Source organism: Aegilops tauschii, chromosome 6, assembly GCF_002575655.3.
Source record: "Aegilops tauschii subsp. strangulata cultivar AL8/78 chromosome 6, Aet v6.0, whole genome shotgun sequence".
Taxonomy (NCBI): Eukaryota; Viridiplantae; Streptophyta; class Magnoliopsida; order Poales; family Poaceae; genus Aegilops; species Aegilops tauschii.
Genome location: NC_053040.3, coordinates 136718579 through 136725560, shown reverse-complemented (window position 1 = coordinate 136725560; position 6982 = coordinate 136718579). Strand labels below are relative to the sequence as shown.

The 6982-nt window shown below is 38.7% G+C and overlaps 1 long non-coding RNA gene across 1 annotated transcript; it reads left to right on the top strand.

The window, feature by feature from the left end:
* Nucleotides 1-509: 509 nt before the first annotated feature.
* Nucleotides 510-4613, top strand: LOC120966286 (uncharacterized). Its single transcript, XR_005759706.3, has 3 exons — nucleotides 510-816; nucleotides 902-1038; nucleotides 4267-4613. It is a non-coding gene; the product is annotated as an uncharacterized lncRNA (long non-coding RNA).
* The last annotated feature ends 2369 nt before the right edge of the window (nucleotides 4614-6982 follow it).

The window sequence follows — 6982 nt, the reverse complement described above, 5'->3', positions numbered from 1 at the left end:
CAGACCCTAAATTTATCTTTTTTGCCTAGAGCTACCCAGATGTCCAAATGATTTGAAATTTGGAAAGTACATCACGCACCAAATTATCTACCATGCCAAAAAATTGGAATTTTTTGAATTTTTCTTATAATTTTTTTGAATTTTTTATTGAGCACAGGTGCAGATGATCCTGAGAGCCAAAACGCCTCACTCGAATATCAACTCTAATGTAGTTTTGATTTTTTTTCCGTCAACAGTACCATGAAAGTCTTTTCTTAGCAAAATAGTTTACACCAGTGTAACGCTTGAGCGAGTCCAAAAAAATTAATGATTTTTCGACTATTTTTAAAATTACTATTTTTTAGATCTTAATTACTATTTATTTTTTGGAAAACAGGTGCACTCATGGGTTCCATTCGTTCCCATCTGCTCTCATTGTACTCCAGCATGTACCCCCGCAAAAAAAAAAAGCCCAGCATGTAGAAAACGTCATTTGTTTGACGGGACCCACTTTACTTTCCCCATTCTGTAGTCTTCTTGACTTCTCCGTTCTTAATTTCCCTTGCCCATTCTTTTGCACAGTGAGAGTGTTCATCTTCTCCAATCCCCATCTCATTTCCTTATTCTCCCTGCTCCCTCAAAAATTGCAGCTGCCGGAAGGCTCCCATCAGCTTGCTTTCTTGGTTCGCTGCACTGAGGCTGCTCGTCCTCACCTCAAGCCACCCCCATGGTTGGTTCCGCCACAGGTTTACCATCGACGGCGGCTCGTTTGGCTCCTTGTAGGCCTCATTGGTCTCCTCTCCTAAGATGGGAAGGATCAGCTGCGCCAGGGAGGAGGCGAGCTCATCAATCTGCACGGTGTTGTTACTGTTGGCGTGCGTGTAGTTGATTTGGTCGTTGATTTAATCTTCCGCTCCCGCAGGCCCGTAACCCTCTTGGATCCAGCTTTATATGAGGATGCTGGCGACGTTTCCCCAAGCGCGCAAATGGCAATTCAGACACATCGTCTCTGTTTTCGCTCGTAGCAGCTCGGCAACATTCTTCGAAGTTCGACCTCAGGTCCCCATTTTCATTTCCCGACTCTGTCATCTTTCACCTTTTTCTTAACCTTTTCATGTGTCTGTGCGATTCAAACAATATAATGTAATTAAGGACATGCCTGTTATTGGTAAATATTTCATCATTTCTCCTTCAAACCTTGGAAAAAGATGTGATTCTTTTTAAGTGCTCTACAGTGTTGAATGAGGTACAGAGTAGGTACTACTCTCTCTGATCCAAAGTAAGTGTCATGGTTTTAGTTGAAATTTGTCAAATTTGGACTGAAACCATGACACATATTTCGAATCACAGGGAGTAATAAGCTAGTGAAAATATTAGAATGTTAGTATATGTCTGAGCATACGTAGCAATGCAAATTAGCAATATATAGATTTTTTGTATCATCCTGTATAATGGATTTTCTTCTTTTTCATTTGATTGATTTATGGCTATGTTATGAAAGCCAAACAAACCAATGCATCATTCTGATGCAGAGGTTGGGGGTCTTCCTCCTTTTCAAAAAAATGGCTATGTTATGAAATGATGACAGTAAGTTTTGAATGATGTACATCTTAAGGTGTAGTGTTTATTTGTTTATGCCCCCTCCACTTTTTTCTGGCTTGGGACCAGCATTGGCAGTGTTAGGCCCCCCTACCCCTATTAATATAGAACAAATTTAAGAAACAATTAATACATTTTTTTATTAGCTATAGTTTGAATATTTCTTAGAGAAATCAATAAATAATAATTGAATATGGAAACAGGTCTAATTCCATTGAACATGTGAAATATAACAATGTCCTGATGCTCTCACTATTGGTTTGCATTATATTAAATAATAGGCTTGTAGAATCAAATATCACATAATATAGATTGTCGATGTTTGGTAGTAATAAACTATTTCCAACTGTTGATGCATGTTTGCAATATTTTGCAAAGAAAATTATAATATATGATAATTGAATATGAAAACAGGTTTGATTGCATTGTACATATGAAATAAAACAATGCCCCAATGCTCTGACTACTGGGTTGTATTAAATAATAAGCTTGTCGAATCAAGTATCCCATAATATAGATTGTCGATGTTTGGTAGCAATGAACTACTTCCACCCGCAGATGCATGTTTGCAATACTTTGACATGGTTGCAGACCATATTCGACCTGCCATATCATGTTAGCATAGGTAAGTCAGATTTCATTTTCAGGATAGCAGTGTACCAAATTTATATATGTGTAATTCTTATGTAATAGGTCAGTGGCCTCATCTAGTGAAAGAAGCATGATGCTGAAATTGTGTTATTTGTTCATACCTTTAGAATATTTCTTTATAGACTATGTTCTTGACCACATCATCTCATTGCTATCGTCATCGTTTACCATTACCCGAAGTCAGTCCTCTTTTGCGACTCTTGAGAAGGCTACGTATAACTGTCCATTGTGAACACTTGTTTATGTAGATATAGTCCTATCTTGTTTAGAGATTGCCCCTGACTTTTGCTGACTGATGTAGGACAGTGTCTACTTTTTAGAACAAATGGCCATGCTGATTCAGTTGGTGACATGACTATTGTTTGAATATAATACCTTTTCTCCCACATGTGTTCCAGTTATTATTTGTGCTACGGTGAATCTTCTTCCAAGTTGAATAATCGTCATCCTTGAACCACCGCATAACCCTTCACTTTGGTTGATATTACATAGGAGCATCACAGATATGCGAACTTTTAATTTCAGCCTGTGATTTTGGGATTCCAGGAAATTGTAAGATGGTCAAGAATTCTGTTGGATATAACACTTTTGTTTCTGCATTTAAGGTAGTTGCTTTCCATACTGTGTCGCAGCTTACATAAGTTTTTGCTTCACCATGTAGCTGATCCATTATATACTCATTTATATCGCAAACTGTTTCATTTCTTGCACATAATATTGCTCTTTCTTCAAACCATTCTCGTTGGTGTCATTTGTTTTGTGTAGTGATAGCCCTGGTAATAAATGGCCAGTAAAGTTGGATTTGGGTTTACATGTAGAGATTAAAGTTCTCACCGTTGAATTTGTCGACCAAATTTGAAGTGACAATCACTATTGTTTGTTTGTGCAAAAGACCTTTATTCACCATATTTGCTAAAACATCCCCTCATACTCCCATAGCGCGATCTGGATCTTCTCACCGTTGGACAAATTTAATCATGAAAAGGTGATATAAAGATAGTCTATGCAATGAAAAATAACTATAGTAATCTAAATCACTTGCTCTAGTGAAGGACTTCGGTCTCACGGATGTTTGAAGTTTGCGCCATGCTCTTCCCTTTATATCTTTTTGTACTTACTCTACTGGTTTCATTGTAGCTAGTGAGCAATCTAATGACATATGGACATAATCATATTTATAAATCTAATTCACTGATGCTTATTCTTCGATATGGAATTTTTTTCATACTTGAGCATTGTTTTTCAGTATTCAAATGACTCTCCAAGGTATCACTATCAGCAAATTCGAAGTGGTAGTCCAAAAACTTGGATTTTCCTTTGTCCACTTCCTTCACTGTTTTATCAAAAAGAAAACGGATTCTCAGATTGTTCTTCAATGGTCGATTTTTCATACTCCCAAACTTTGCAGGTCTTAATTATGTAGATGTAGTCCTCTATAATTTCTGCATTAAATTTACTGACCAGATTGTTCCCAATAGAAGCATTGATCACATTACCATACATAGAGAGAAAACATTAGCAAACTTTGGAAAAGGAAAACTAAAGAGACAATATGTATGTAACACTTGCACCTTTTTATCTAATAAAATCGTACCAGTGATGATGTGTTCATTAGTTGATAGGTTAATTGCATCCCAAAGTCTTAAAACCATCTGACCTATAATATGAAAACCATCTGATGCACCATGTATGTTTCTCTATATCGCAGCAAGCAATCCCATTTGTTTCTATGATATTCTTATAGCTGTCGTATGGTTCTAGTCTTCTAGAGTATAGTATCTAAACATGAATACACTGGAACCAACATCGCTGGCATCAACCTGCTTTATACGAGTAAAAAGTATGAATCCTCCATTAAGACAGGATCTCACACCTATAGAACTGCATTACTTAATCTAGAATTAACATGATAGTTTTTTCTATTTCTACATAATCAACCTTCTGAGCTAACATGTCAAAACTTTTATATGAGCGCTTCCTAGAAGATAATTGAAGTATTATTGACCATTAATAGCTATGATCTACAATTTATTGCAGATGGTGCTTACTGTAGGTGATCTGATTTCTCGACGGAGCCAGCTTATGCCCGTGGAGGAGACAATGCCGAAGTGCCACTGGTTGGAGGTAGTTTACCTTGAAGTGTTGTTCGCTGAGGCAGATGATTTAGAATTTGTACTCTAAAATCTAGAGGACAATGAACCTTTCAGTTGGTCGAAGCATTGCGTGGGGAAGGTATTATAGGGATGGTTGAGTTTATGACCTCTGCAGGGTGGCAAGAGAGCTTGTTTGGATGTCGAGAGGTTTTTTGTTTGCGAACGTGAGATTTTGGTTCTCTCTGGACTCTGTACATTATTGTATAGTTTGGATTTGGATTTCTTTGGAGAGATTGCTTCTTTGTGGAGGACCTTGGAGGATCGTGAGAGTTAGGTCAAACACAGACTGTGCCCTGTACGCCCCAGTTTTTTTATGGTTTGATCGCTCATGGGATAGTCCTTCCTGTTGGGATCGTGGCTTCTAAAAAAAACTATTGGGATCGTGAGATTATTATTGTGGGATGAAGCCTGTTGGAATCGTGAGATTGAGCGTACAGGTTGGACCAGTTGTGATCTCATGGTATGGGCCCACTAATTTTATGAAGATCTAATGGTTGTACTTCGTTAATTGGAAATAGGCACACCAAATTAAAGGTCGGATGTTTCTAATTATTGTGGTATTTTTAAGCTAATTATCTTTTTTTCGGTGAACCCATCAAATACTTTATATATATAATAGATGATGTCAAATTTGTTGCACACGCAAGCAAAATCACACCGGGTACCCCTTCGCTTGTGCGACCAAAGGCTCTCATGATAAGGTTTCTCTTGCTTCTTGCCGGCACCACCGTCGGTCTATCCCGTCTCCTGTGGTCCTAGGACCATGGAGGTGTGATGGATCCCGACCCTTGCTAGTAGGAGGCCTCCGTTTTTAGGTGTTTTTTAGTTTTGTTAGCGTTTGTGTCGAAGACGAGGCGATGGCTCCCTGAAGATGTAATAAGGTTCTCCTCGGCTAGCCTCTGCCCCGATAGTGCTGCTAGCATCGTTGGTGGGTGTGTGGAGGTGTATCTCCGACGAATATCATGGGAAAATTCGGATTTTGTCTTCAGTGGATCCGCTTGGATCCAGTCTTCATTTGTGTGTCTATAGGTTGGGTCCTTTCGATCTACGCTTCTCTTCATCGGCGATGGTTGTTGTTCTGGTGTCCTATGTAAGTGGCCTTAAGACGACAACTTCCGGACCGTTTACTACAACAAGGTTTGCTCAGCTCCAGTGAAGGAGGGGCAATGACGGAGACGCGTCTTCGGCTTGCTCTGCTTCTTGTAGTCATTACTAGGTGGTCTACGGACCTGGATTTAATTTTTTACTTCTGATGCTGTTTGTACTACCTTGACAGTTGATGAACAGATCGAAAGTTTTCCCTGCAAAAAATTCATCGCACACGGTCAACCGTTTGAAATTTTCTTAGAGGAGTAGATTCGTCTCACCGTTTTACACAACCTTCGTGTTATAAGTTGTCTATCTCGGGCTCTCGGCAGTCGTAAACAAATATATCTATATCTCCCTACTGTATTGTACTAACGTGTTCATGTGTGCATGTTATTTTAGACAAATTTTGTCTAATTCCCCACACACAGTTGATCGTTTGAATTTCTTTTGACCACTAGTTCCATCTCATCGTTCCACACAACTCTCATGTTGTAGTTTTCTTATTTTAATGCGCATAGGCGAAGTTGTTACAAGTGTGGTGGTGTGAGGTAAGTTCATCATGTGGACATGAGGTCAGAGTAATCATCGGTGCACACGTATTAAAACGGCCAAATGTTGCATATGAGGACCACAATCATGTCAACAAACATGTTGCTTGTGTTTCTACTCTAATGCAGCTTAGGGATTTATAGTCAACCAAAAGCAGTTGTCATATTCCAAAATTTTCAAATTTAGGATGTGAACATAAAAGCATATGTATACCTGATGTCTACTACACAACCTTCTTCTTGTAGACGTTGTTGGGCCTCCAAGTGCAGAGGTTTGTAGGACAGTAGTAAATTTTCCTCAAGTGGATGACCTAAGATTTATCAATCCGTGGGAGGCGTAGGATGAAGATGGTCTCTTTGCAGCAACCCTGCAACCAAATAACAAAGAGTCTCTTGTGTCCCCAACACACCCAATACAATGTTAAATTGTATAGGTGCACTAGTTCAGTGAAGTGATGGTGATACAAGTGCAATATGGATGGTAGATATAGGTTTTTGTAATCTGAAATATAAAAACAGCAAGGTAACTAATGATAAAAGTGAGCGTAAACGGTATTGCAATGCTAGGAAACAAGGCCTAGGGTTCATACTTTCACTAGTGCAAGTTCTCTCAACAATAATAGCATATTAGATCATATAACAATCCCTCAACATGCAACAAAGAGTCACTCCAAAGTAACTAATAGCGGAGAACAAACGAAGAGATTATTGTAGGGTACGAAAGCACCTCAAAGTTATCCTTTCTGATCGATCTATTCAAGAGTCTGTAGTAAAATAACACGAAGCTATTCTTTCCGTTCGATCTATCCTAGAGTTCGTACTAGAATAACACCTTAAGACACAAATCAACCAAAACCCTAATGTCACCTAGATACTCCAATGTCACCTCAAGTATCCGTGGGTATGATTATACGATATGCATCACACAATCTCAGATTCATCTATTCAACCAACACAAAGTAC